This window comes from Haemaphysalis longicornis, unplaced genomic scaffold, assembly GCF_048455015.1.
Source record: "Haemaphysalis longicornis isolate Haplotype H1 unplaced genomic scaffold, Haemaphysalis longicornis Haplotype H1 scaffold_12, whole genome shotgun sequence".
NCBI classification, from domain to species: Eukaryota; Metazoa; Arthropoda; class Arachnida; order Ixodida; family Ixodidae; genus Haemaphysalis; species Haemaphysalis longicornis.
Genome location: NW_027526225.1, coordinates 56,245,568 through 56,268,177, shown reverse-complemented (window position 1 = coordinate 56,268,177; position 22,610 = coordinate 56,245,568). Strand labels below are relative to the sequence as shown.

The 22,610-nt window shown below is 45.9% G+C and overlaps 1 protein-coding gene across 1 annotated transcript in view; it reads left to right on the top strand.

The window, feature by feature from the left end:
* Window positions 1–12,425: 12,425 nt before the first annotated feature.
* Window positions 12,426–22,610, top strand: part of LOC144162683 (uncharacterized) — an 88,322-nt gene continuing 78,137 nt past the window's right edge. Inside the window, exon 1 of the mRNA XM_077693318.1 lies at window positions 12,426–12,675. The gene's annotated coding sequence lies outside the window, so the exon portion shown is untranslated. The remainder of the gene's footprint in view (window positions 12,676–22,610) is intronic.

Here is a 22,610-nt window from a genome sequence, read left to right as displayed (position 1 = left end):
GGTCGTTGATTGTCGGGTAATTAAGGTTGAGAAATGGCATGGAGCTTCTTAATACGTGTTTATATTGACGTTCGGGGGTCTCCGATCGATGCGTTTTTGTGACCGTGACCAGTACGTCGGCTTAACGTGGCCCTCGCCACGGCGATCTTTCTCGGACTTTTGTGATGAAACTCGGCTCATAAAAGACATTTTGTGTGATGATACAAATAACGCGCCCCTCCTTCCCTATCCCTCTAGAAAAAAAAAAAAAAAAAAACTGACGGACGATCATATTGGGGAGGCTTTCAGCCTCAGTTGAAGATTTTATTGATTGAATTTAATTGTCTTTAATATTAACGATTTCATAACTGTTTAGTCACGTCTTGGCGAATGCCCAATATATGCGCATCATGTTGTTACTTTATGTATGTGTGTGTATGTACGTACGTATGTTGTATGTATGTATGTATGTATGCATGTATGTATGTATGTATGCGCGTATGCATGTATGTATGTATGTATGTATGTATGTATGTATGTATGTATGTATGTATGTATGTATGTATGTATGCATGTATGTATGTATGTATGTATGTATGTATGTATGTATGTATGTATGTATGTATGTATGTATGTATGTATGTATGTATGTATGTATGTATGTATGCATGTATGTATCTCTCGGTCATATCCAACCGGGCCCATACATCAACTTGATGTATACAGCAGTTCTGGCGCTGACAAATAGCGCTCTATTATTAGGTCTGATCTGGGTGTTACGAATCGGCCAGCGCCGCCGTACTTTCCCGCAGCACTCCACGGCTGTGCGGCGAAGCTACCTCGTGCGCCTTTCTGCCGTCAGGCGCAATCATGTCGGTGACAAGTTGCGACAAGCCGCGTCAGACGCTTCGCTTTGGGCGCATTTCAAAACTTCGGCGGCTACCGGCGAGGCTCGTCTCCACGCTCTTCAAGGACACAGAGGCCCCGTCGATCGCAACGAAGTCCTCCTCTCTCCCCTCTAGCGGACTCAACGCGCGCCGAGGCTATGAACGGCTTACGAACTCTGGAAAGAGCGTTGTGTGTGTCGGTGACGTTCGTGGCGTGTTCCAGCTTGTTTGCGTTTGACCGTTACCGCTTTTGGGTATAAATAGACCCCCGCAAGCGTTGTAAACCATTCCTGTTAGAGCAGCGAATCGATGTTGTCGCTCTGCTCGAGTCCTGTATTGTAACCTCGCCCGTCGGGGCATTGTTCTTTGGCTTCGGCTCACCTCTCGCTATGAAGTAAACAGTTCCGTTATTCTACGGCTTCTGGACTTCTTCACGGCTGCAACAGCGGCTGGCCGCTCGCATCATACACGCTACCACTCGTATGTCGGAGGCCACGGAGCTCGGATCGGGTGCCCCCACTCGGTCGCAACATGGGCTTCAGAATGCTAAAACACCTGGCCGATGCGGGCACTGCAGCATACATCTTGCGTTAGTACGATGCAATGGCTTGCCTCGATGTCAAAACAGGGACTTCGGGCAATGAAGGTCCGCCCTCTGAAACACCTTTTTTTATTTAATCTTTGGCGTTTTCGTGATTAAATCTTGCGCCCGCACTGATTGTGCGGGCAGTTTATCGGGGAGGATATAGTGCGAGTTCTGAAAGTTGAGAGTGGATAAGTTTCGTAAAGACTTGCGAAACTGTTCTCGTATAGGCCTTACGCAACATGCAGTGACCTTATGCAGGCCCTGCCTATCGGTGACGAGGCGCCTTGAGATGTTTTTGCAACTCTGGTCGCGCCGTCCGGAGCGCCAGCTCGTCCCGTCCTGTCATGTCGGTGATAGAATTTACGTCCTTCATTCTTATGGGAGCGAACCTGCTCAAACACGTGACTAGCTCCATATGAAATACCATGTATACATTCTTATTAACAAAAATATGTGACTAAGTTATTAGATTTCAATGCTCTTACACGAGTCTTAGGCCCTGTGTCTCACGAAATTCGAAAATCTAAAGGAATCATTCGCGTCTCTACACTTTCTAAAACCGCTTCAGGGCCAACCTTCTCCTGCCGTAACATGCGCCAAAATTATTGTATTTATGACTTTTACAGTAGCGTGACAACAAGTCGATCTAAATACTTTGCTTTTCTAAGCCCATTCTATTATTCGCCATTCGCGAAAGTACATCGCTTGCGCATCTGACAGGCCTATCTCAGCGCCCATGTGCTACAGGCCAAGTACTTCTCACTAGGAACAAAAGTGTTTCAATACGTAGAATGATGTTATCAATAACAGCCGACATCTTTAGGGCGAGAAAAAAAAAAGACTTCGAATAATTAAAAATACCGCCACCTACGCAATTGCGATACGAAGACTAAGGAAAGAGTGGACCTGGTTGTCTTCACCAGCTTTAACTTGACTTTAACTTGACTTGAGTAATAACCAGTCGAGTGCGTATTTGTAATTCAGAGAAATTTCATTTATACATAACGCCATAAAGTTTGTTAGTCGGTTAATATGTGTTTCCCGTTAAATTCGTCCCAAAGATATGCAATGTTCACATATATGAACCATACCTAATGGTAGCTTGGAAAAAGTTTCGCTTATAGTATTTGCGTCGTCTTCAGTCTCGCTACTACAGAAGGCACATGGATGGCACTAGTGAGTTTTTCGCTGTACGACAAGGAGCGGGCAGAAATTTGGCCCGAAAGTTACCAAATCCCAGGTTACTAGCCAAACAATGCTACACAGCAAAGAAAAAAAATCTGCGGATAAACTTGTTGTAACATAAAGATAGAAATATTTGAGGGGAGCTCATAGTACATCGTGCTATCCATATAAAAATACTCCTTTTAAGCTAGAGAACTTCCGTGAATGGTACACCCCATCCTTGCCGCCTGCATATTCATACTGCGCGTACGCCACACATGCCAAACTCCAGCACCTAATTTGGCACTGTCCGAAATTCACGTGCTACAGAAGCTTCAATCTTCCTCCGAATGCCTCCGCCCCGTAAATCGACCCCCGTGCACTAGAACCCTCCACCCTGACTCTTATTGCACACTGCTCCGTAAAAAGTGGTTTGGTGCGAGCAGTTTAGAGCCGGGGGCATGTTCTTTCACCCCACACCGCCTCTCCCGCCTTCTCAAGCAGTCCACCTGTCTCACTGTCAGAACTGTCCACCTTTGAAGGTGTCCCAGGACACAAATGCCCTACCTTCTACTCCCACTTGCCCCACATCACCTAGAGTCCTCCTGTCTCAAAAAAGTTATCTTCATCTCTTAAGCTACCCGCCGCTATGTCTCAGTGGCTAAGGCGTTGTACTGCTGAGCCCGAGCACGCGGCTGTGATTCCCGGCCATGGCAGCCGCTTTTCTGGTAGAGGCGAAAAGCAAAAACGACCGTGTGTTCGAGATTTCGGTGTACGTTAAAGACCTCCAGGTGGACAAAATTAATCCCGAGCCCTCCACTACGTCGTGCGTTATGGCACAGGTGTAGGTTCGGCGCGTTCAACCACACAACCAATCAATCTACTTCATTTAAGCTCATTTCATCACCGATTTCAATCCCGAAAATGAGGCGTACTTTTTGTCTTTGAACTCATTAAAACAACGCTACATTCACGAAATGCATTAATCTAGCGTTGTACCTGAGCATGCCCTCGATTCCCAAGCCTTGTATACCATCAATTCAAAGACTGACAGAAGCTGCACATCGTTTCTCCGGTGCATTTCAGGCAGTCGTTTTTACACATTTTCTGGTCGCCCCTTTTCAGCGCGCTCATTGTATGAAATGAATGGACATGGGAGTTATCGTCGTTACATTTTGTATTGGATTGATTTCGAGCTGCATTTTCCACTGAAAGCTGTATGAAGCACGCGCCCGCAGGTTTTAGTGTGGTTGGTTTCGCGAAATACCCAGTACTCCTGGTAACTCCTTTGCGATCGGCTCCGCTAATACACCCTTTCTGAAGCGAGGGGTTTAGTGTTTGTTTTGAAAATAAAGGGGCAAATGCTCGGATGGCACATTAGTCAATGCGTTGCGTCTCCTTTCTCTTGTCTCTCCGCGACAAACATATTGTCGGTGACGTTTTGTATGGCTAGGGTTCAGGGTATTTTTCCTGCGTGGGAGAAAATGTTGAATCAAAACCAAACTCCGTGACAAATGCTCAGCAGAAAACGGCTGCAACTGTTGTTTCTCCAAAACGTTCTCCACAAAAGTTATATGGAAATTGTTCGCTGAGACAACTCTATCGTAACACCGACTTTCATTTACAGTATACACGCAATGATTCAAACCCGGATAACTCAAACTTTCAGTTAATTCAAACAGACGTATTTGAAAATTTTGGTTGGCCGGCTACGTTTTCAATGTATTTTAAAGCCGCCTAATTCAAACTGCTTCACTGCGTATATTGATTAATGAGCATTTTTGCTTGTCCTTGCAGGAAAATACCTGCTGCATTTGCAGCTTATAGCTGCCCATTTGCATCGTTCAGTTAAAAATAAAGCCGATTACCTGCATACTGGTGCAGAAAACTCTTGCAATAAACTGGCTGCCGTTGCGGGCGTCAAAAAATTTGTTTTAACTCTCATGCAAAGACAGAACAGCCAGCCGAACGTGATTTTTTTTTTCATAGTTTGAATAGCACTTCAGTATTATGCGTGAATGTTGTATTAGTATTCAATATATGTGAATGTTTTATTACAACACGACTGATGAGAACTTCTGATAATCCAAAGGAATCCAAAGTAAGTTTACAGTGAAGTTGCAAATGTTACAGAATTCCCGTGTGCTGTCAATACATGTATGGGCACCTGCAAAGGGGGAACGGTTACAGAAGGCGGCTGCACTACCGCTGTATCAAGACTTTCCCAACAAACTTTATATGACAATTGGCCGCTAAGAGAACTCCATCGTTACGCCGAGTTCGACTTCATTGTCGCAAATAGTTCAGCATGCAGGAGTCCAAACTTTTAGATGCGACGCATCTCATTCACTCGCCTTGTCCCTGCATCCATCCGGCGTTGTTGTCGGCGTTGTCGGCGTCCACCACTCCCCCATTCTCCTCGCCGCGCCAGCTGCGCTCTCCGCCGCTCACCCCCTCTCCTCTCCGATAGCGAACACTCTCTCGCGAGGGGCATTGGATTGGATTCGATCGGATTGGCTTGGCTTGGCTTGGCTTGGCTTGGCTTGGCTTGGATTGTGATTGCATTGGATTGGAACTCTGCGATGCTTTGCATCACCTCAGGGTTCCCCTCGGGAAGATGGTGTAATTTTTGTTACAGAGAGGAATGTATCCATAACAGAGAGGAATGTATCTTGTTTTAACACGAAAGTGTTTTATTCCCGGGTACACGAAGATTTCGCTGACATCATATCCATCGCGGAAGTGACGCCTGTACAACGAAGCAAACGGCCTGTAAAGGGTGCACTCCTGCACACAGGGTCTTCTTGTGGGGAAGCAATCTTTAGTACTAAAGAGTACATTATACTTAGGGTTGTTTGTTTTCGGGTCTTATATTTTAAGACGAAAGTGTTTTAGGCCGAGATACACGAAGATGACACTGACGTCATATCCGTCGCGGAAATGACGCCAGCACACCTTTGCTGAAGCGACCCGCCAGCAGGAAGTCACTCGCCAAGCACACCCACAAGACAGCCGCCGACCCGCAAATCATGCTCAGCTTCAGATTTCACTGCACATTTCACTTTCGTATTTTATTGATTCCTATGACAAAGGAATCAACCACAGTTTTTTTTTTTAATGTGGGGCACCCTTTAGTTACCACCATGGCGATACGCCTACTGGCCGTTGTGGCCTCCTAAGAAAATAATTCCGCATCTTGCGTACACGTAGCGGCGGCACGCACTCAGTCCGTGCCGCCCAGGCTATGAAGCAGTCACTCAAAACCGGTTTCTAAGCAGCGTTCCGCAATTGCGCTGACATCAATGATTGCGTCCCAAATTGTTTACAAATATCGTTAGTCTCGCTACCAACAATCAACCGCGAAGAATTCAACAACATCGACAGCATGCATGTACAAAATGCTTGCGAGCAAATTTGCGTTGCTGTTGCAATTTGCGGGAGGGAGAACGGTGACATCGACCATTTCATGACGACTACAGAAAACATCGACAGTGAGGAGTAATAAAGTTGACTTAGTATATATAAATAGACATGAATAGGGTGATGATGACGATGGGAATGATGGTCGACGTCGACGACGATAATGATTATGATAAATGCACATAAAAAAGTTGCTTAGTTACGAATTCCCTCGTATGTTGCTTCACGAACGCTCCCGCGTATCGCACACAACCAGCAGTGGTTTCCGCAACACTTCTACGTGTTCAATACTTAACAAATACAAGCTAGTGCATGTTTTTTGTGTGTGAAATGGTCAAAGCAAAAGTCAAGTGGAGTTCACTCCCGGCGTAGCCTGGTTGTTGAACTTGATTTGAGTACCCCTTGACCACACCTCCCCGTCCACGCTTAGACTATCAATGTAGCCTCTGGTTTAGCAATCCGTTTTATAGTACCAGTTTTATAGCTTCAGCCTCTCCTACCGGCAGAATCGATTCCCTCCAGTCTCCCACGTGCGCCCTCCCTGGGCGCGTATTAATGAGTTGCTGTTATGTTTCCGCGCAGAGCTCCGCGTCCCTACCATGTGCACGCAAAAACGAAACAAAAACGAAACAGACCACCCCTCCTTTTTCCTTCGTTTTTTGTTTTCCGACGCAGCAAGCTCACAAAAAGCATCCCTATTCACGCTCTAAATGTGATCGACCGCAGGGCCTCTAGCATCCTACAGTACAGTTTTGCTTCACTCCGTTTTTTTCTTTCCAGCCTGACTTGGGGGGAAAAAAGCGCTGCGCGTCTCGCCTCGACGGGTACTGAATTTTTAATGCCGGTCATCTTGCGCTCTCGCGCTTTGGGGTGGGGGTGGAGGGGGTAATCCCGAAAAAAAAAAAAAACCGCTCCCAATCTAGCGGATAACACGAAAAAAATCGTCAATATCACAGACATAACAGATAGGCACCAGCGTACCGAACAACATAGAAATGTCGCGCGTTGGGCTGTAATACTGTCGCGCGTTGGGCTGTAATTTTTATCTCTCTCGCTTACTTTTTATTCTCCCCTCTTCTCTTTTTCTCCCTCACGTTCTGTCGCGCGTTCAGGGAGGGGAGCAGACAACGCGATCACGTGACGCGGAGTGCCCGCTCTTTTCTACTCGCGATACAAGTTCGTTGGTCAAGAGGTTTTACCACGAAGAACGGGACCGAAGTTTTACGAGGTCAGTCAAAGCCACAATTTTACGTTTACTTTGTGATTTTCTCTCCTTATAAATATAAAACGGCGTTGCAGCCTTCAGGTGTTCTTTGTAGCGCTCTCTTTGGACGTGTGCACGGTGCATGAGAAATATGAGGGGTGCAACATTAATGAATGAGCGCTCTCTGAAGGAAACATTTTAATTAGAGCGGTTGGTGTTTTGACACGTGAAAGTGATCACGACGTAATGTTAACGGAGGCACTCAGGATATGGGCTCGACACGCGATGGCACGGTAGCTAGCGCATAAAACTACAGGGTAGGGTTGTTTTTTGGGTCATCCCCGCGTGCTGTGTTCGTACTCTAAGAGTGCAGCTTGCGTGAGTCAGTTCCACAAGGTTTTGTCTCGTGTCATGGCTAGAGAATGACGTTTATATGGGAAGGGACTATAGCAGCATATAAATCTCTCAGTCACGCAAAAGTGCCTATGCGGCGACGGTGCCCTAAGAAGGGGCATATCGTGGCAAAACAACGGCAATAATTGCATCCCGGCAACTTGTGCTTATGACCCATCATCATTGATACAACGAAAAATATCTAAAGAAATGTTTCAAAAATTTCTAATATTTTGGCATATATATGCGAGAATAGCAGGAGGCTCAAAACTTGGGTCTATTCGCGCTCGGGCTTTACACGAGTGCGTTCTCTTTTTCAAACCCTTAATGACTCACCGAAACTTTATGATTGATAAGACGTTTGCAGAGTTGGATGTAATAATTCTCGTTTCCCATTGTCTTCAGTCTAACGCCGGGTCGATCTTGTTCCGGCATAAGTTCCGTAAACCAGTCATAGGAATGTCACATATGAGTTTGGCCGATCACCAGTCGGGGTATGTGCCTTTGGTGGCGCACTCCGTTTACGTAAAATGCTGCTGTGTTTTCTCCTGAAGTGATATTTACTGGAATCTAATTTAGTCATATACTAGCTTGTTCGCTATTTCGCAGTTGAAGATAATGCCTCACAGAGCAGCGGAGAGGACACACATGACAACAGCGCAGGAAAATGGCGTAGTTTAGTAATATAATTTATCATAAAGCTTTGCTTCTCATCATCTCGAGTTGTCCCTCGTTGTGGGGAACACAGGAGCGTGAGGGCGAGGAGATACGTTTTAGGGTATGAATAAGTGGGCGTTTTAGCTCTCAAATATCGAATTATGCCCTGATATGCGTCGGCTCACCCTGCGCACCTAAGGCACGTAGTTTTGAACTAAAAATGGATGAGGATGGCGGTGAAATACGTTTATTGTAGCAGAAATCTAAAAAGCAGTCGGTGGCGTATTGTCATTCCAGAAGGCCGCGGACTAGCGCCGCTGGTCTGAACCACGCTGACCGGGCCCGAATGACCAGGTCTTTAACCCACGAGATGGTCAGCCCGCTAATCCACTGATCCGTGGGAAGTGAAAGGTGGGGCTGGTGGGGGCATCATATCAAGTGATACGTTGAACAAGGAACGTCGCAGGCACCGCGATTGTAAAGGATACGTGGGTGGGGCTTGTCGATTTATGCGCCTGTGTCGTACGTTTATTCTTCTGTTGCGTGTCTTTCTGCGCAGTTTTTTACAATGAACCAGTACCAACTCGCCCAGTTTGTCGTTCTTCTAAGGCTTGGTAAAAGCTAAGAGTCGTCACCATACGCGGGTGGGGGTGAGGGCAGCGTAGTGGAGACCGGCGGTAACTCTAGGGGATTTCAGGGTAGCGTGGCGACGGTGTGGATAAAGCCGAGCCTTCCTACCCACGTAGAGAAGAGAGCTTCTTCTTTTCTAGTGTGCGGGATTGCGGGCAGAAGAGCGAACCCCTAATGAGGAGTGATCGGGTGTCCATGCCAATTCAACGTAGAATAGATGCTGGATTGTATGAAGAAGTTTGAGAGCTGAAGGGGAATTCCGCTTGACCGAAAACTGCCGCATGATTGCTGGGAATCTGTGAGGATGGTCACGAAATTTGTGCGGTCTCTGGCGGGTGTGAGGGAGATGGCTGTTCCCTCGGCAATGGCCGTAGTGGCGTTGAGAAGGGTGAGAGACGTTTTCACGGTGTTGTTTGAGTCGGTTATGGCCAGCGCATGTGCCTACCGATGGGGGTATTCGGCGACGTCTATGTAGCGTGTGTCGGGTGTGTTGCGGTATTTCTACTGCAGCGGACGGGCTTGTCGTCTTCCCTGTTTGCAGGTGGGGCGCATGTGCGTAGGAACAGGCTATAGTTTTATATGTGGTTGCGAATGTCTGAGCGATGCGCATGGTCGCTTCGCTGGTGGTTTGCGCAGTCCAATTTATTGAGGAAAATGTTTATTTATAAGGAGGGTGCGATGCTGACTTCAGTGTCATTGCAACGAAAGTTAGTTATTTGGTTAAGTGTTTTGTGAGCAAGTGGGTTGATTTATTTGTCGAACAGATGGTGAATGATATTGTTACGTGGTGGCAAGGCAAAGATGAGACGAATATTGGACGATGGTGCAGCGATGTATATATATACAAGGATACTCTATGTACAAGCGGCCATGAAATAGCTCGCGCCAGGCACACCCTCCCCGTCGTCGTCGGTGACGGGTCATGGCGCCATGGGGCATAGTCAACCTATGTGTTTCGTTACAATATCGGGTCAGTTTTGAGTTGGTGCAACCTCAGTGCCAGGCTATTTTTTGTGTTTGATTGGAATTCCAAGAAGTCTAATGTGTCCAATAAGGGCACGATGTGAGTGCCAGCGAGGAACAAAGTAGGTGGTTGATGTTTCCGGTGTGGTTTGCGACCGGGGGAGTTATGTTTTTTTTTTTTTTCAGGACCATGTTCAAGGCCTCTAGAGGTGAGGAAGGGCTAGGGGCTACAGACACCGCTAGGAGCTCTGATCGCATTGCCTCCAGAGAAAAAAAGTTATTTGACTCGGCCCATATAGTGATGTCGGAGTAAATTGTAATGCGAGCAGCGGAGATAGCGAGCAACCCTTGTCATGGCCAGGTTGAAAAGCATCTGGCTGAGAACTGATCCTTGGGGGGCACCCCGGTCGAGGTCGTAGACACACGTGGGAGCTTTGAAGTTTTATCGGCCGGACTGGCAAAACATTCCGCATCTACAGTGATGTTCGTGCGCTGGGATAATCGTGGACGAGCTCCTCGACGATAACGGCTTGGTTGACGTGATGAGACAGCCTTGCGGAGGCTCACGGAAAGGAAGATAAGATCAGGGACGGAGTGGGTTAGAGAGAGAAAGACACGGCGCAAGAGTAAATGGCATCAAGAAAAGGCGACACGAGCACAAATCACAGAACATGTTGCTTTAGAGTAGAGTCACTTTCGAGTTAAACCGCGTGGTTACAAAACAATTAAGGCTCAAAGTTGGGATAGTTGGTTTCGAACGTGAATACGTTTCACCAGCGAAAACAAGACAAGGACGAAGAAGTTGCACACAGTACGCTCAAGAAACACAAATAAAATGCGATTTCCGGATTGATAACGCCGAAGCAGCGCCTTTGTTACGTATGCACACCTTGAAGGATATGCCCGATTGAGGAGGATCAGCTGGGGATTTTAGTTGTCATGCACACGGGAAATTTTCGCCATTCATCCCCATCAGTAATGCAATGTATGATTGAAAGGTATGGGACACAAGGACATGGGGCTTAGAGGGACTCTGCAACACTTCCGATAAACGCTTTCACTCTTTCCTTCGCGTCTGGAAGCACTGCGAAAACAATAGTTATCCGTAGCACAAAGCGGCACTGCGTGATCTGCCCCTTGCAGCAGATACGCTTCCGTTTCCGCTTTGCCATTGTGGCTTACTTTTTAAAGTGGCTATCCAATCCGTTTAATGCTGCAACTCAAGGAAGCCCGGCCAATAGCCGCCACACCGCTCTAATGACGTAATTCCAGCGGTTGAAGAACGCCGAGACAGCGAAAGAGAGAAAAATCTTTTGAGCAAGTTTCTAAATTATCTGATGGGCATAGGGCAGTAATTCTTGGTTGAGGTACTCTGCGACGCTCCAATCTAAGTACTGTATGTGTTGGTTGACTTCGTTCCGCAAGCATTTAAGATTTCGAAAAAAAAAAGTTAACAAAAGTGTTTGTTGCAGGGTCCCTTTAGCAGTTCAGGGCACCTAATGTGCTGAGCACCCGCGGCTCGTGCACACTCGCTGAAAATCGTGACCCTTCTCCCTCCACAGTGCATGTCCTGCAGTGCATGTCTTGCAGGGTTTTATTTTCGGAAGTGCTGACTCGATACGGATCATCTTTCAGAACTGGAAGCCCCGCACCGCAGCGTCGTTTTTTGAGTAAACCTCGCCGCGAGTCGCGATCGATGATTTCGAGGTCACGCTCGGCTGTGCATTCCGAGAAACAAGGCGACCGCAAATTGATTCTTTCCGCACGCGCAGCCCAAGCAAACGTCGTCAATCAAATCGAAAATAAAGGCCCAGGAAATTTCACTTAACCGTTCACGTTCAGCGCACTTACTTGCAAGCTTTCGGGAAAAACCACGGCATTGTGGTTAGGCCAATTGATTTAGAAAAAGGCACACACATAACAAAAAAGAAAGAACGAAGAAAAAAAGCACCAGGCAACGGCGTCCTGAGAGTGCATGCTAAAACACGGGGCAAAAAGGGAGATTTGAGCAAAGTGATCGCATATCGTTTCGCGACGTCTTCTTCCAGTCTTTTACGAATCCCTTTCTCGTGCAAGCAGCACGAGAAAGATATTCTTCTAGGGTTCGCATCGCGACAATATGTGTAGTACTATCGGTATTTATTTTGTTCGCCAAGACCAGCAGCTGCGGCTCTAATCTCTGAGTGAGCGCGCCACAACAAATCGAAATCACGAAGACTCTGGCGCACGCCAATGTCAGGTTGCACGCGAAATATAAAGAAAAGAAAGAAGAAAGGAAGAAAAAGGAAGAAGGAAAAACGAAGAAGAGTTACGATGCGAGGAGAAATCCGCGTCAATGAAATCGCTCGCCGTTTTAGCCCCGAACAGCCAGTCCACATCGGGCCAATCGGTATTGACCGGTGCCAGCCTGTCGACCAATGCGAGCGTGCGGCTTAGCCCCTACGTCACGCCTGACGACTTATCGACCAATGGTAGCGCATAGGTCGTCGCGTGCGGACGACAGCCGGAGAAGCGCCCGCTCGCGTGCTAAGCGACGGACCATCGACTAATAAGTTCTCCCAGTGTGACTACGGAGGAACGAAGAGCGTGGTCGGCTCCAAACTGAGTTCCTCGGGTGACAAGTTCACGCCGCTTGCGGGGGTGGGGCTCATTCGGCTGCTGCCCAATTTCCTCTCTTCTTCCGACTGTGTTGGTGCTTCGTGACATCTGGCCCGAGGAAAGTTTCGTAGTGCTGGTTCGTCATCTGCCAGAGCAGCAGATTTTGACAACAGACAAGCTTTGACGCCGAAAAAGTAAGTCGTCTTGAAGAAATGGTATGACGGATTAATGGGAAAACGAAGGGGGAAGGTTGGGGTTGGTCGGAATTTCCGGTGCCAAATCGATCGCAAATCTGTTTTGCGTAACTTTATATATATATATATATATATATATATATATATATATATATATATATATATATATATATATATATATATATATATATATATATATATATATATATATATATATATATATATATATATATATATATATATATATATATATATATATATATATATATATATATATATATATATATATATATATATATATATATATTTTTTTTTTTTTTAAAGAAAATTAAATGTTGAAAATGCATTAAACAAGAAAATAAATGAACAAAGGTCAACGAGGCACTAGAATAACCTGTTCTTGTTATACTTGAAGTTCTTCATTTTTTAAACTTAGAAACTTGTAAATTCTCGATAAAAATTTCGAGCCAGTTTGCGAACCATCAATAAATGGCGCTCTTAACTGACGAATTTGGGTTTTATTTTTATAAAAAAATAATGTGGCAGAGGCCGGTTGAGGCATTTCCCAGGGGAGTGCAAAATACAGGCGTCTAGTCCGCAAAAATGCACTACCCAAAATTGTTCAAAACTAAAGCATGAATGAAAGCTAGCTAGCGGTATTACGTAATAAATTACTCCACCTCTATCCAAATATTGGGTGTATTAGAATATGTTGCTAGGATTCGCGCGAAATAATGGTAACTGACGAACGAAAGTGCTTGTACCGCCTGTGCATAATTATTAATTAATTAATTAATTTAATTCAAAGAAACAACAAACCATGTACTCTTAATCGTAACTATTGTTTGTTTAAAACGTGTTAAATCCGATATTTGACCGACCCTCTACAAATGACTTATAAATCTCTCCAACACATATAACTCCTGGTTGTCTTACGCGCCAAAGCTACATATAGTTACAAGGATCGGCGTAGGGGTACACCACGGATATATTTTAATGCGTAAGACATTACACGGCGCGCTCTATAGGTCTATATGGGCCATGAATATGACGTATTCTTCAATTGTAAAAATCTATCATTTAATGAAAACGGGGCTGTAATAATATGTGCGGGAATGAGCAGTTATTTGAAAATAGGTCTTACGCAATGTCTGAGAATTCCCACTCGGGAGCACCTGTATGATCATTTAGTGCCCGGGAATATCCAGCCCGAGATGAAATATGCGCGCGTTGCAAGACGGAAGTCTAAGATACCTCATCATTCCCGAAAAGTGACCGTCGTCATCGCCATCAGAAACAAATGGTAGCAGAATGCCCGCCGCTGTAAAGAGATAATGAATAAATAAAGGCACACTTGGGTTCGCGTGAGATTGTCAGCCGTGCCTCCAGAGTAGGAGCCGAGTGTGTGTCCACTGCGCCAACTCGGCACCCTGCCGGAGGGGAACAAGACTTATCCTGGTGCGTGCCGCGTTGGAGGTGAACGTGATGGCACGGGAGTAGAACAGGTCCACGCCAGCCACGGAGAGCTCCGATTCTCAGAGAGCTGTCGCGTGAATTCGAGTCAGTATGCCTGTCGGATATAGTTGGCGCTACAATACGAAGAAATGAAAAAAAAAAAAAAAAAAAAAAGCTACAGTGCCAATAGAAACAAGGACGGCGGGACGAGCGCTGACTCCCAACTGAATTTGATACGAGAAACCTTGCACCTCTTATACGCACTCTTCATGTTAACACCAGTAAAATATTAAAAAACCTAAAAAATACAACATAAAATAGAAGTATAATCTCTGGTATCGAACCACCATATCAACGCGAGTTCACGCACTTGGCACTATCTATAAGACACCAAATTAAGTCATGCCCGAAGTACAGCATGTGTTCGAAAGGAAATCTATCTCTATTTTGGACATCTATTAACTGTCTATCTCTTTTTTTTTGTCATTCCTTTCAATTTCGTGTGCTTCAATTATTTCTCGCGTAGTTTGATTTCCACTTCTTTCTATCACCTCCTATGATATGAGGAAGATGATTTACCTCCTTCTTCCTCTTCCTATGGTCAAACTGAGGTTCGAACCCGCAAGATTTGCAATGCAAGGCTAAAAACCCATCGTTTCCCTTTTTGACGTTGTCGTGCTCCCTCAATCGGTCATTAAGGCACCTGCCAGTTTGACCTACGTAAATTGACCCACATGTCCTCAGGGGAATGCGATAAACCACACGCTACACACATAGGACGTACTGCACACGATGCTTTACGTGGCACCCAAGGTTCTTCGCACCTGTCTTTGTAGTATCTCGTATTAAATTCAGTTGGAAGTCAGCGTATCGTCCAGTCGTCTTTCTGTGTCCTTGTTTCTATTCGCGCTGTAGCTATTTTTAGGGGTGAAGCTCCTCTTGCTCGGAACCTGTCCCGGCCGTGCACGGCAGATTGATGATGATTGTGGCAGGATCCCCCTAGGGATTGGCCAACCTAAGATTGGCCGAAGAGGTCATAACGTTCAACGCGTTCGTTGCTACCCAACAAGGAGGAGAGGAAGAAGAAGAGGTTGTCGTTCGTCGCCTGCGAGCTGAAGGCACGTACCGGGGGTACGCGACACAAGACGCTCTGCAGAAGGCGACGGCCAAGGTGGCTAAAATGTCACGCACCGAATTCCCCAACTTACCCATGGAGATTGTCATCGTCCCAAACAAGCCCTACATAATCACCACAAACATCGACGTCGTCGACGGGCTTGTAAGCTTGACGTGTCGAGTCTTTATATGATGTGTGGGCGAATGTTTCACGGTTTTACCGATAAGCATTTTAGCTTCGCCCCTCTCATCATCATTCACTTCGTGGAGATGGCGGGATTTTTTTACAATGAACCACCAACTCGCCCAACAGTACACTCTGTGAAGAAATGAAAGCGAAGAAGAAATGGACGCAAACCCGATGTAGCAAGCAGTAAAGAAGTCATTGATAATCGCCTTTCTCGCCTTCGAAGCACCTTCTCGCCGTCAAAGCACCTAAGCAGACCTAAGTTTGTGGGCGACCTAAGCTCCTCGCCTCGAACAGTGGTATGTCTCTGCCGGCAGTCGAAGCCGCTTCCTCGTGCTTAGCGTGCACCGCAACGTCATAGCCACTGAGCCACCGCGGCGGGTACTCAAACGTTAAGGGAAAAACATTTATACATGGACTTCACGAGGGAACCCGTCTCTGTCCGCTTGAAACGCTTGTTGAGTAGCACTTTCGCCGTATACGAAAATCGTAACAATGAAGGGCGCCTGGGCCTTGATGTTTCAAATAAGGCGCTTCATAGATGGGCGACACATTTTCCCAAAAGGAAGCCTGTGCGCTTACCTCCGAGGCTGCAGAGGATTTACCGGCGTTCTCCCTACTGGCCACTTTTGAAGAAATCACGCAGTATCATAGAGTGACTCGGCAGCATTACCCAGCTCCACATTCAAAACTTCCCAAAGAAGATGAGACAACCATCCGCCTGCTTCAGGCCAATACTTTCCCACATCATCTTGGATTGGAATGGTACACAGTGAGGCGTGTGAAGTCTGTGACATACCGGAGACCCTCACAGAGAACAAATTAATAAACATTTCCACCACCACCGCACACATTTCTCAAAAACATTTTTTTGTAGCAATGCACTAAAGCAATGTTGTAAAGCCAATTTTAGAGCCTAGTTTTGTACTGAATAATTTGAGGCGCTAAACAACGGGGACTAGAAGAAACACGTAGACACAGACAAGGCGCCTTGTCTATGTCTACGTGTTTCTTCTGGTTCCCGTTGTTTAGCGCCTCAAATTATTCAGTATGTTCAACCAACTAGCCCTGATCAGGCTTTTGTTACTAGATTTGTAGTTTTTTTTTTTTACAGGGATAGACGGGGTCTTATTTAGGCATTTTTAAATGGCCCCTGGATCATCGTACTTTAATGTGAGACTCTTTGTTCGGCCCCTTGAAAATTGAGTTCTCAGCAATAAAGCTGCGTATAGTGGTGAAACCTATTCTAAAGGGGTTCGGTTTATAATGTTTTACAGGAATGTACGAGATTTGATGGAGGTATCTAATCAAGGCCCGAGAGTCTTCATATAATATATGACAGCGTACGTCACTGAAAAGGAGTGTCTTTCCAGAACCGGCCACTCGCTGTTAAGGTTTAGGCAGTGACCATGTCACCGAAGCGAAGCCAACTTTAAATGCATTCGGTATATCTCAGGTACACATGGGGTTTTATGGAGGCACTATAGAATACGGAACCCCAGAGCCTCTCTACTTTGCTGTCAAGCTTCTTATGACGCTGGGAAATGCCCCTTTCATTATTGAATGTGTGCAGGAGTGAAGCCGACATTAAAGTGCTCGGCGTTCTGCAAATTCGACGATTCCAACTTGAGAGTTAAAACAGCTTTTTTTTTTTTTTTTTTTTTTTGGAGAATGGGCTATTGCATTTGTAAAGCATTCTTGTACGACCACGCATACAAAACTGCTGTCACAATTAGCCGCATACGCATTATAAGACATTTAAGAAGAACTGCTCAAGGGCTCAAGGGCTCTATCGTAGTTTTTTCTCACTTTGTTATTTGAGGGGGAGGGAAGGGGAGGGAAGGGGAGGGCTTCCTTAGGCTCTGATGTCCTTTCTTGAGGACATTACCCAAAGTTCCCGTAGCACATGGAAGACAAAACCAATACAGCCAGTTTTCTGGCAAATAGTTTTTCAAGGACGCCTGTTTCGATGGTTATCGCAATTTGTTTTTTTTTTTTCTACAGTCGAGCACTAGAAAGAGGAAGGCGTTGCAGTGAAGACCTGGCTGATGTCGGGGTGACCTGAACCGAGGTCCTAGTTTGACGACATGGCTGTAAATCTAAAAGAAAAGTACTTCCACTGCCAGCTTCAGTTTTTGTATGTGGGCTCAGTGCTTCCCAAAATTTAAGAAAACAAGCAAATTTTTTTCTGCTGAAATTTAAAATTTGAATTACCCGATGACTTAACTAGATGTAATGCCTATAAATTGCTAATTACTTGAACCACAAGCTCGATTTCCCGTTCGTAAGCTCACAAGGCCTAGAGGTTCAGGAAAACGAGCTACGATAAACGCAGGCTCATCTTCCCTACGCTTTCGAAAAAAAGACAAGGAAAAAAAAAAAAGGATTCGCGCTGCGATCACGTAAAGTCGTTTAAACGTTCCGTTCCGGCACTGGCCGTACGGCGTGCGCTATTGATTGCGATGCTTAACAGAGCACGACTGGGAGAAACCAAGTCAATTACAGCTGGGGCTCAAAACACGGCTCCCGTTACACATTTTTGGCGTTGTCGGTTCTGCTTCTTTTTTTCGGTGACTCTAATTGTCAATACTTCTTCGTTTAAATTAACGTCGTGAAACCGCACCGATGAACGAAAAGCAACCTTTTATTGCACTTTGCCGCAAGTCATACTTCAACTTGAGCAATTTCGACGGAACAAATGAGCCATCTACCTAAATCTTGCTGATGTGAATACACAATTAGAAAACTTTCTAAGCCTGTCATTAGAGCCACCGCTGGCGCTCGCAATTTCAGAGAAAACTTTGATGTCGGCAACTTCGTGGAACACTAACATCGTGTTGGTGTGACATGTCTGGGACCGCCTAATAACTGTAATACCCTATTCTAAATAACGGCAATAATCAGGTGGTTTAACCAATGAAGCTGAGGGAAATAAACCGCATTTAGTATGCACAGCCTTATAGTAAACCGCACACGTTAGTCGCAGTGCACCATATGTGTGCTCCTGGTCTTGTAAGACAGCTAAATAATGTCTTATTTCAAATTAAAATAGTTTAGTGAGGTTTACGACGGCTTATAAAGTTGAGTCAAAGTAATCGAAGTGTGGCTTTGTGCATCTGCTGGAACCTCCTTATTGGTTGCTGTTAACCGTCTTGAGTATACCTTACATCTCACTCTCTAACGCATTACTCTTACGTCGGGTCGCATGTCTTGTCGTAAATTCATTGCTCTTATTTTAACGCAAAAGCTTTAAATCGAGAAGAAAAGCAGGCGTGCAGAGGCTTGTGGCAGTAAAAAGGCTCGTGAAATGGTTGAAAAGGATAGATGTAAAGTAATTGAGCTGAAAAGGAGATTGGGAAAACTTGGGACCGGATGGGAACTGAATCCAGAGTCTATGGAGCATGGAGCACGAGCCGATCACGCCGCCCCAACGCCCCTCTCTCTCTCTCTCTCCCTCTCTCTCTCTCTCTCTCTCTCTCTCTCTATATATATATATATATATATATATATATATATATATATATATATATATATATATATATATATATATATATATATATATATATATATCTTCCCCTCTCTCTCTCTCCGCCTCCAACGTGATTGGCCAATGTGGCCGCCGGGCGCCATCTACTAGCACCATCTGCTGGCTCCCACTAGCACCATCAACCGGTTCGCCTGGAATACTCCTTTTACTCTCTTGATCAACTGCTAATACAGCTCTTCTGTTCGGCCTCGGTAGCCTAGGAGTAGAGTCATGTGTTTTCACGCTGAAGACCTTTGTTCGAGCCCCAGTGGTTCTACTTTTCCCGAAGACCAGCAACATTTACTTTTAAAGCGAAGCTTTCTATGTCCCATTGATGACGACGTTGGCCCAAAACGCACTGCAGGAAAGCCAGGTTCCTCTGACGATTATGGTGATCGGGGATCAATTGAAAGATGGTTGACACGCGAAAACTTTCTCTGAGGCACCATTCTCGACTTCGTAAATTATCGCTGAATTCGCCATGTTTTAGCGTAAGTAAAAGGTAAGCAATCAGTGACGTGTGCACGATAGCTCTGATGACATCCAGTGTAATTTGACGCTCAGCTCACAAAGATCACAACAAAGTTATCAGATATTGCGCGTAAAAGATATAAAGACACTTGACATGTATTAGGACGGCAGCTGAGGCTGGAAAGAGAAACACAGTTCTCAAGGTTAAAATTGGCGTCAACGCCACAAGGCGATAGTGGAACGTCTATATGCATTAAGTTAAAGACCATCACACAACATTTTTGCCTATCTATTTATTTCTTCCAATCGCATTTAGTAACATAGCTGAGCTGTCTGCTCCAATGCAAGCTTTGCTGCGTTACCGCCTTCCCGGCCGTCGCCGCCGGCATGCCATCGTCGGCTGCTATGTTACAAGTTGATGGCATGACTACAGAAAAAGGTGGCCGTGACCATTGGTTGTATGACGGGGTAAAGACAGCGAAACGCCACGCCTGATAACGGCAGAGCGTATTGATACCGCCGATTCACTCATTCGTCAAGCTCGAACTCGATCAGCGCAGTAATGAATAAAACAGCCAGTTTTCCTAGTTATTTTTCTCTTGAACTCAATCATGTTACCCACAAACTTACTAGGAGGAGAGTGGACAAATGTCATGCGATTGGTTCCCTTTGTCATGGAGAGGCCTTCATGGAGATGCCTTCTTGTGTTGCTGTTACGCCAAACAATTATTTGCTATGTTATTGCTGCACATTAAAACAAAATACGGGATGCCATTTTTATGCTCAGTTATGGCTGACGTAACCAGTCAAAACTATTATTTCTTTCGCTAGAAAACATTTTTAAAGAGCGCGTCATCCGAAACGGCGTCTGCTGCAAATTCACGGGGATTTCACGGCGCCGAAGGTCGGTGACATTTTTTGCCCAAGCTGTTAAGTAACATAACCTCACTCTCACGCAGGCTGAAGTTGCTACTGTCACACGTAAAAGTTTCCGTCAACTGTTTCTATTACGTCACATCTCCTCAGCCAATCAAAGAGAGGGCGTGACCTACAAGCCATATTGTTATTGTAATGCCGTTGTAATGTCTGCTGCATTTCGTCTAGCTTTTAAATGCAGCCAAGACTTATGCGCTTTCAGTAGAGAAATAAGGCAAACTAAAACTGGTGCCGGTAAACGTCATGAAAATGTCAAAATGACGAAAGCACACCCAGCCACTTAGTCAGCTTGAAGCACGTGACCAAAACTGACAGGCAATCAGACAAGGCTTCCGGTAAATTCACGAATTCACGCAGAATTCATGAAGTCGCGGATAGGGCCCCTGATCGAAAGGTAATACTTGGAAAAAACAGCGCCAAAAAACGGTAATATAGGAAGTAAAGACAAACACTGCGCTGGACACTGCACCAACTAGCCCATCTCAGTTCACTTGTTCAGTTAGAAAAGTAATGTCTTCAAAATCCCAATCGTTTCGACCAAGATGCACTGCAGAAAAGCCAACTTACACAATTGGATTCCACAAAGGCCCATCAAGCGCCTTAACAAAAAATAAAAAAAAAAAGCTTCCCGGGGTCGGCATCGAACCTGGGTACCCCGAAATATGAAGCCGATGTCTGTCCGAATGAGCCATTCCGGCATGGCCAAAAAGCAGTTTGGACTTTGGTTTCAGGTCGCGTGGGAGGAAGCTTCGTGTTTTAACCATCTGCCTATTAAAAAGGAGCCTTGATTTTCTGCAGCACGTTGTTTTAGGTCAATTCTACGCATCCTTTTCGACAATAAGGATTGTTTGGTACCTTACAATTCAGTTTAGTCAACCAACACGTTTATTAGGTGTGCGATTCTTTTGGTATGACGCGGAAAATAGGCGAGCATGGGGTGCGTCCAGGCGGCCAGGTTTATCAAATACGCTTCCCATTTAGCTGCGACGTCAACCCGCCCACTCGGAGGTGAACTCAGCAACGTCCAATCGGACGTAAGTGCTTTCGCATTCACAACTTCTAAGAACAGGTTACGTATACCCGCAGTCTTTATTCTTTATCCCGGGATGTGATGTATGTCTTGCAAGTCTGTAAAGTGCCTGTATCACAGGGACTCCTCCATATTCCCTACATAATTTAGTTCAACTCCAACTATTGCCCCCATCCCGACACCCTGTACCATCTGGTCCGGGATTGCCAAAAATCCCCATCACACCCACCCAATCCCCGTCTCGCGTGAGAGCAGTGGGTGGACCGGCTGTCCAGCTCAGACCTCCCGATCCAGTTGCCGAAGAGTTCGCCATCGCATTAGCCCTCATTCATACGAAGAACCCCGTAATCATCACAGATTATCAAGCCGCCTGCAGAAGCTTTCTAGCCGGAAGGGTGGCCCACTCAACCTTAAAACTACTGTCTTTGCATCAACCCTGCCGGAAAGTCACCCTCGTTTGGACTCCTGGCCATTCCTCACTGACGGGCAATAACTTTGCTCACCAGCAAGCCTGCGCCCTGTCCCTCCAGGCTACTGAGGATACCGAACCGTCCGTCCCTCTACTGACTTTTCAGGACATCACTCAATATTACCGGTTCGAGCGACAGCACTTCCCTCCTCCGCATCCTAAACTCTCAAAAGAAGAAGAATCCCCACTTCGCCGACTGCAGAGCAATACCTTCCCTTACCCAGTCCGCCTCCATCGCATGTTTCCCACGCAATTCCCGGCCACATGCAAGTTCTGCTTACAACCCGGTACTCTTCCCCACACCATATTAGAGTGCAAGCACAACCCCAACCTCCCCCCTCTTCCATCCCCCCTTCCCACCCCTGAGCTGTGGGAGAACCTTGTGACCAGCAGCGATCTGGACGTCCAGACACGTTTGGCCTCCAGAGCGAAGGCTGCCGGCTCATCGCATGGCTTCCTGGAATAAGGAACCACTCCCACTTCACCGGCTCAATAAAATGTTTCTCTCTCTCTCCAGTGCACGCTGATAGAGAGGGTGGCGGTGGCCGCTTTTCTGGTGGAGACGAAAAGCGAAAACGTCCATGTGTTCGAGACTTAGGCGCACGTTAAAGATCCCCAGGTGGTCAAAACTAATCCACAGCCTCCCACTACGGCGTGCCTCATCGCCTGTGTAGCGTCGGCGCGTTAAACCCCATAATCAAATCAATAAAAAATTTCAACTGATCTGATTCAAGCATTGCAATCA